At 35.9% G+C, this 8520-nt stretch overlaps 1 protein-coding gene across 1 annotated transcript in view; it reads right to left on the reverse strand.

Moving 5' to 3' along the window:
- The window catches only part of LOC149083694 (sterol O-acyltransferase 1-like), a 34750-nt gene extending 31332 nt beyond the window's left edge, over positions 1–3418 (reverse strand). The window contains exon 1 of the mRNA XM_089234189.1: positions 3262–3418. The gene's annotated coding sequence lies outside the window, so the exon portion shown is untranslated. The remainder of the gene's footprint in view (positions 1–3261) is intronic.
- Positions 3419–8520: the final 5102 nt, after the last annotated feature.

Genomic DNA, 8520 nt, shown 5'->3' on the forward strand with positions numbered 1-8520 from the left:
AACATGGCTAGGTGCCAATCAATCTGTTTGGCGCATCTTACTCCATTTTTACTCCATTTAGATATGATCGAAGTGTTCAAAATTTTCAATGGGATGGATAGGATGGACCATGAACACACCATTTTAGTACACCGCCAATCGACTGCTTTTACAAGGGGACACCAGTATCGATTGGTGAGGGACAATGCAAGGCTATGGTGTCGCAGGGAATTTTTCTCTAACAGGGTTGTTAATAAATGGAATAGCTTACCCCCGGAGGTAGTGAATTGTAACACAATTGACACGTTTAAAAAGAAATACGATAAACATGTTGGGGTAAATCGAGAAGCTATCCATTCTTAGAATAAGACAACCATAAGTATTCTTTATGGGCATTGTATAATATTTTATCACGTGTATATATTGTTTACAATTTTTGTTAATTGCATTTTTAATTGGGTTGCTATATTTTTGAAATATATGGGCATCTTTTTCTCAGCCACCTCGTTGGGCATTTTGCCTGTTGTGGCGTTGTATTTGTATTTGTATTTTAACTTTTAGACGCTTAATCATGTTTGATTTACAAAAAGAATAACAATGTGCTTCATGGTCCTGCGAAGCTGTAACCTATATTCTTTCTGAATAACAAGGTCATAATGGACTCGGATGTCTAACACACGAAACTAATAATGCTCTCTTTTAAAAGACACATAGCTAACAATGTCTTCATTTAGACTTTATCGAATAAAATAAATTATTTGTTTTCAAAAACTTTAAGAAAATAAAGAAAATAACTTGTTGACGATGGATTATCTCTTATAAAACCCTAGGCTAAGAACAACATTTTTCACGAAAAACGTTTGCCTAACAATGCTTAGCACATTCAACCTTATCGGAAAGGGTCTAGATAACAATGTCCACTTTCAAAAGACACATAGCTGGTGGAAAAGACATCTAGTTCACGAAGTTTTTTTTTTTTAAAAAAAGCCTTAGCACAAGTAAAGTACTTTTCCAAAATAGGCATCTCTAATGATGATGTCTTTCTTCAAAAACACGTAGCTAACATTTGAAACGACGAGTAAATAACAACGCCTAAATGTGTCCTCCTTTAAAAAGACAAGTAGCTAACAATCTAACAATGCCCTTTTCAACAATGTTTTTTTGATAGACACAAGACACCTAACTGTTTGAGGCCTTAAAAGATACCCAGCTAACTATGTGCTCGTTTGAAACCAACAATGTCCTCTTTTAACTCTTTGGGGCTAGGTGGGTTAAAAACCGTCCCACCTTTTCCTTAGCTTTTTATGCATGTTGGGATATATTTTAACCCAACTCGAAAAGTTGAAGTTACTCATAGTCATACAGTTTAATATTTTATTTAAAGTTTTTCATTCAGTTGGCAATGCTATGCACCAACGGTAAATGCGTAAATAAGTGAGAAAAAATAATTTATACAAATCAAAACGCATCAGTAAGTGGTGTGTGTTGCTGTGATTAAGGTTTTATAATAAAACAAATTCTGTGTACAACTAGGGTTTTTATTTTCTTTAAAATCGTGTGCCTCGAAGAGTTAAAAGATGCCGAACGATGTTCTCTTCTAAGAGGTGCCTTACTAGAAACACGATTGAAAGATCGACTAACAATGACTTATTTAAGACACTTTATATAAATAGTTATTACTGGAAACTCTTCATAAACAATGACCTATTGAAGACGCTTTGTAAACAATGACCTATTGAAGACGCTTTGTAAACAATGACCTATTGAAGACGCTTCATAAACAATGACCTACTGAAAACATTTCGTAAACAATAACCTATTGTAAAGGCTTTGTAAACAAATAATTATTGAAGACGCTTTGCAAAAACAAATAATTATTGAAAATGCTTCAGAAATAATAACGTATTGAATATGCTTTATAAACAATGGCCTACTGAAGACGCTTCATAAACAACAAACTATTGAAGACGGTTTTTAACAACGACCTCTATTGAAATGCGTTATAAACAATGACTTAATGAAGATGCCTGTTGATAAACAATGCCTTTTTGATTGCCTCCTACTTTTGAGAAAAGAGACATTGTTAACTAGATTTTTTTTTTCAACAGGCATGTATCTTTCGGAAATAAACAATGACCTATTGAAGATGTTTTGTAAACAACTAATTATTCGAAACGCTTCATAAAAAATGACCTACTGAAAACATTTATATATATATATAGCTAACAATGCCTTTTTTTGCCTTGAAAGAAGCCTGACTAACAATATTATTTTGAAAAAAATGCCTATCAAGAAACGTCTTTCCTCAAATTCTCTAACAATTTTCTTTTTCAAAAGACACCCAACTATTAACAACGCTCATGAAAGATAAGCTTATAGAGCCGTCTTTTGTAACGATACTGGACCAACAACGCATTCACATTTTGAAATGACGAGATGCGAACAATCCTCCCTTTTTTTAAAAGACGCCAGGCTTACAATGTCTTTTTTTTCAAAAGAAGTCTAGTTGCACTCTTTCGAAATATACCTAACTACATTAATAGACACCTAGCTAACAATATTTTATTGAATATGTTTTGCAAACAATGTCTTTTTCGTAAAACTCTTCGTTAACAATGTTTATTTTCCAAAGACACTTGGATGTTGAGAAAAGACATCTATAGTTATTAATGCTCCTTTTTTTAGAGGCATTTAGTTATCAGCGGGTCCGTCTTAAGAGCATCATACGACCCCGTGCAAAGCGATTTTTTTAGGCCTCCCCCCACTAACTAATAGGGCCGCAACTAGGAACGGAGATTTACTTGGCCGCCTGGTTCAAGTATTCGTTTTGGTGCCCTTAATTCGTAATTTCGAAGGAACTAGTGTCAACTTGGAGGGCCCTTCCTAGTCCAGCGCCCGAGACACCAGATCCCCTGCCCACACCTAGGTGCGGCCCTACTGGCTGGACATGCTTGTCAACCAATTTGATGCTAACTCTCGAAAATTTTAATCTCATTATTATGAGGAACCCTTTGCATTTAAAGCCCGCGGCCGGCGGATTGGCCCATACATTAAGACAGCACTGGTTAACAATTCCATCTTTTGAAACGACAAGTAATTAATTCAGAAAATATTCCGTTGAAATGATCTATTGAAATATGACTGGCACCAAGCTAAAAAAAATGTTTTAACACAGCCGTGAAAGCGATGGCTTTTGAAAAATGCTTTTAATTGTGATTATATATGGAAAATATTAACAATAAAAAAATTGTTGAAATTATTGAAAGTGAAAGGGACACTTACCCTATCTCTTTATTATAAATAACTCAAAAACTAAAGCATTTGATCGATCTAATATAACGATAACAGTAAATAAAAACAGGATATACAGTTTCCCGTAATAATTGTTGAGATAGAAAGAGAAATTTCGCATTTTCGAACCGGAAAAACATCGCTGTATCACGTGAATAGTCTTGGACGGACTTTGGTAAAGTGTTGATAAATGTCATGACGTCACGTGATTCTTCCCTTGGGATCTTCCGAGAACATCCGCACTTTTTAACGAAAGACAAACAAACATTATTATTTTGCAGGAGATAATGGCGGGCTCTCGCACCGAGCTTTTGCAGTGACATCTGGCGAGTCGGAAAATTTGAATGGCATCAATAGTTTGTGACGACTTTTATTCATCTTTTTATGCTCGCACAAATTCCTCGTATACGTAGGTCACTGAAAGTCTTAGGACACAAAAAACTAGCAGTTGATTCAATTTTATTTTGGTAGAGATTAATGTCTTAAACGACACGGATCTAACAATAACCTTCTTTTAAACAACAAGTAGCTATAACAATGTCTTTTTTTTTTTTTTTCAAAAGATGCCCAGCTAAAAAATGGGGCTCGGTTGATTGCGCCGAAAATGGGAATGTTTCGACTTGCAATGTATTCCCCCAACAGGTCGATTGCGCCCAGTCTGATTTTAGTCCTTGTGGGTGACGGGAGGAGGGGGGAAGTTACCAACTGCTCTGATCGGGGGTGTCACTGTCTATTAAAGACATGATTAGTGCATATAAGCACAACGTAGTTTTTGCCACAAAAGAAAAAAGGTAGATAGAGATAAAAGTTATTACCACTGAGATTTTTCACAATTCTGTGGTGTTTGGTCAGAACATATCTCCAAAAAATGGTTTTTGACCTAAAAGAAAGTCTTGCTAATTATAACTAATTAGAAGTGAGATAAAGGCGCAAACGCACGTACAGCTAAACAACATGCTGATGTATGATATTTTTATTTGTATTTGTGTGTATGCTTTATTTTTGTTTTTTAAATCGGCCATGAAAATGCTCATATCTCAAAAATGTGATTTTGGAGTTATCATGTTCTGACCAAATACCACAGAATTAGCATCTTTATAATCCCTACTGAGGCCATATTCTTGAATTTTTCGGTACCATGCTTGGGTCAGATGGAACCGACAACCAGTGATGCTACAGTGGGCCATATTACAATAGGAGTATGAGGAATTGCCGACGCTTGCCGTCCAAATAAAAAAATAATCTGGTCTAACAATGATTTAGATAAAGGGTTTCTTTAGAAATCGAGGGTGAGCGCAATCGACCTGTCGTTTGGAAATTGGGGTGAGCGCAATCGACCTATTTCTTATCAAAAACGGTTCAAAATCGACCTGCACCCTAAAAAATTCCACTGGCTCAACATATCCTTTTTTTGTGGAATACACAAGACATCTAACTACTATCAACTCTCATGAAAGACACGCAGCTGATACTGCCGTCATTTGAACGATAACATTCGCCTCTTTTAACCCTTTCACACCCGAGCTTTCATTGTTTGGAATTTTCAACATGTTTTTGCATTTTTCACGCTCAAAAAACACATTAGAAACATAAATGACAAAGCAAATCTTTAATTTTTTTTCCAAATTTTCAATTTTTTTTTCACTTTTTTTGTGAAGGAATAATTCACTTCGTTCAAATTTTTTCAGCAAAGGTGATGCAAATCATATTCATCTTCACATACAGTTTTTTTTCCAGAATTTTATTGCTAAATTTTTATACAGGATGCATAGAAAACAAGGTGGGGGGGGGGGCGGGGGGGTTATGGCATTTTACTAGCGAACCGTTGATCTTAGAGGTATACTTCGAATTAGAAAAAATTTAAAGATACCGTGTAGTACTCGGATATGTCATTTATGTTTCAAGGGGGTTGTGTAGTTATTGAAATAAAATGAAACTAACATTTTATACAGTCCCCGCACGCGCCAAAACCAGATTAGAACGTTGCTGCCCTGTCTCTCCTGATGCCAACAAAAAAAATCCATGTTTCTAAGGGCAATATTCTCTACTGAGATATTCGAATCCGAAAAATGGAGGAAAGTTGGGGGAAAAATAGCTCTAAATGCAGAAAAATACCCGTATCCAGCGGTGTTTTCCCCAAATTTTCTCTTAAAAACCACAAATCAAAAGCCTTTAACGAACAATGACTCATTGAAGACGTGTTATAAACAATGCCTTTTTTTCGATTTGCTACGATAACAATCTTAGCAATCAGATTCATGTTCAAAAGATATTTGGCTGCTGGAAAAAAAGACATCTAGTCAATAATGTGTTCTGTTTTTTTTTCTTTCAAAAGATGTTTAACTAACAACGTCTTTCTTTATCTTACATACTGACACAAAATCCCCAATCCTTGCATACGTAGTATGTCTAGCTAACAATGCCCTTTTTCAAAAAAGATGTCTAGCTAGCAATGCCCTTTTTCAAAAAAGATGTCTAGCTAGCAATATCTTTTTACAAAAGATGCCCAGCTAACAATGCACTTTTTCAAAAGATGTCTAGCTAACAATATCTTTTTTCAAAAGATGCCCAGCTAACAATGCCCTTTTTCAAAAGATGTTTCGCTAAGAATGCCCTTTTTCAAAAGATGTGCAGCTAACAATGCCTTTTTTCAAAAGATGTTTAGCTAACAATGCCCTTTTTCAAAAGATGTCTAGCTAACAATGCCCTTTTTCAAAAGTTGTCTAGCTAACAATGCCCTTTTTCAAAAGTTGTCTAGCTAACAATGCCCTTTTTCAAAAGATGTCTAGCTAACAATGCCCTTTCCCAAAAGATGTCTAGCTAACAATGCCCTTTTTCAAAAAATGTCTAGCTAACAATGCCCTTTTTCAAAAGATGTCTAGCTAACAATGCCCTTTTTCAAAAAATGTCTAGCCAACAGTGTCCTTTTTTTAAAGACGCAAGACACCTAACTCTTATTGACACCAAGGAAGGCATTCGTTTACTCTTTGTGGAGTTTTACATTTTTCAACCACAAAAACGAAGAACTAAAGTAATGATCCCATTCTTCTTTTCCATAAATCTAGAATCAGAGCAGTATGATCTGACAGCATCTGCACGTTTGCCTTTCAAAAATTCCTTCACTTTCACTAATTAGAAAGGAATTATCACGCAGGGTCAAGTCTGAACTGCAGGGGGGATATATCAGAGCAGTTGAACACGTGACTCTTGCAGAAACTGGATATTTCTTGATGCAGGTTAAGCTGGTACAGTTTTTCACGATGGAAAGAATGTTCTTTGTCTTTAGATGCCTCCCGCTAGGAATAAAACAATGCTGGGAAACAAACTAATGGACGCTAAAACGGCGGTGATCTTCTTTCTAACTTTTAGACCAGCATTTTCTATCCTATATTCTACAGGTAGACTTAAAAATTTGTTTCAGTATAAATGAAAATGAACCAATTGCCATACAACACCGAAAATATTTCATACTGACAAAATTTCTTATTAACAAAACATGTCCGACGTGAAAAATATTAAATTCGCACATTAAGCGAGTTCGTTTAATGACGTTGAGGTGATTCATGCGTTATTTTAAAATTTTCATACCGTTCATTTTTCGCAAGCTATTTCCAAACCTCATTCGTAGCCATATTAGCTTAAGAAAACCATGTCCATTTCAGGTTTGAATAGTATATCTGTAAAACACGCGCGGTCCATATAATCTGTCCTTGACATAAACCATGGGTTCATTGCACGAGTTTATTCCTCCAGGTAGACTAGCACTAGAGAGCAGACCGACCTTAAACACGAAAATTCTGGATTCTGCAATGTGGAAGACAGATGGCAGAACTTTTCGAACACGAGATACTCAAAGTCTGACATCACAGATACGTTAGGGCCACTCATTCCTGCATGCACCAATTAGTTAGAAATCGCCCAAAGGAATATTTACGAGATGCGTGTCTGATTTGGTATGTAGTAATAGATGTGACAACGCCTATTTCCCTAAAAAAATATTCGTACATGTATTTTACATTACAGCAGTGCCGTCTTAACGCATGGGCCCATCCGGGCGCGACCCGGGGCCTCACAAAAATGAGAATCGGTACAAATTTTCAGGAAAAATCGTCACGTAGGGTCTCAGAAAAACCACGTCTACTCTTCTTGGCTTGGTGGCTCGGGTGAGCCCTTCGTGTCATTAGCAACTGATACACACACACTCACACGAAAATAAGTGTCTTGAAGAAAAAGATCGATCAATTGTCCGAAACGAAATCCGCATTTCCTGGTGGAATCACGAATGGCTATCGAAAATATGTCGGTCATTTTATAGGTCATTTTGGACGACTCTTACGAAAAAAAAACTCCATAAAAACATACAAACGACATTGAAAATGAGTGTCGTTTCAGGATACTTTCGAAATCCTGGTAATGCATCCGACGTCACGCTTTGTAGAGCCCGATTTATTCTCTAACTTAGCTAAATAACAAGGTTTCACTGTAAACCGTTTCTTTTTATGTTCGGAGAATTTCGGCATTTTAATGAAGGGTTCATTAAATTTATTTAAAAAAAAGAAATAGAGGAAAATTAGCGTCATGTAAGAACTGGAGCTTCTCGCTTTTTCGGATTTCACTGTCGATAGTCAAGTTTGTTACAGCAAGAGTTTTGCATCTGTGGGCAGCAAATGGTGCGTGGAGGAATAGATAGAGAGAGGTTAATTTTTGACAGATGTCTTAATCTACCTTAATGGCTGTGTGCAAGTTGATATTATAGCAACGATAGAAAGTTTCTTATGAACGATTATGAAGGTTTAGATTGATTTTTTTCAGCTCGTCTTACGAAACATACTAAAGTTTAAATGAAAAAAAAAAAACGATGGTCATGCCTGCCGGTTGAGTTATTTGATGAAATGTATGTACATGGCTTTTAATGCAATAGTTTTGTTTCAATTAATAAGTTTGAATATTCTCGGATTCGATATGCTAATGACTCATAAATGGATCGAAATTATGTTTCCAACAATAAAACTTCATCGAAGTTATTACTTACTTTTAGTAAGCAATAGTAGTTAGTCTATTTTTTTAAAAAAAAAGCTCTGGTGGAATTCTGAGACGGGGACGGAAAGCACTGGAGTTGGTGATTATTGCCAACGACATCACCTCTTGAGAACTTGCTTAAAAAATATTTCATGTGGCCTACGGAAAATTATTGCTGTCTGCTTGAGCGTTGTTCGAGAATATTTACGTTAGTGGTTTTTTTTAAATCTG

The sequence above is a fragment of the Pholcus phalangioides genome, unplaced genomic scaffold, assembly GCF_987345545.1.
Source record: "Pholcus phalangioides strain wild (caught in Gottingen) unplaced genomic scaffold, Ppha-v1.0 ptg000008l_1, whole genome shotgun sequence".
Classification (NCBI taxonomy): domain Eukaryota; kingdom Metazoa; phylum Arthropoda; class Arachnida; order Araneae; family Pholcidae; genus Pholcus; species Pholcus phalangioides.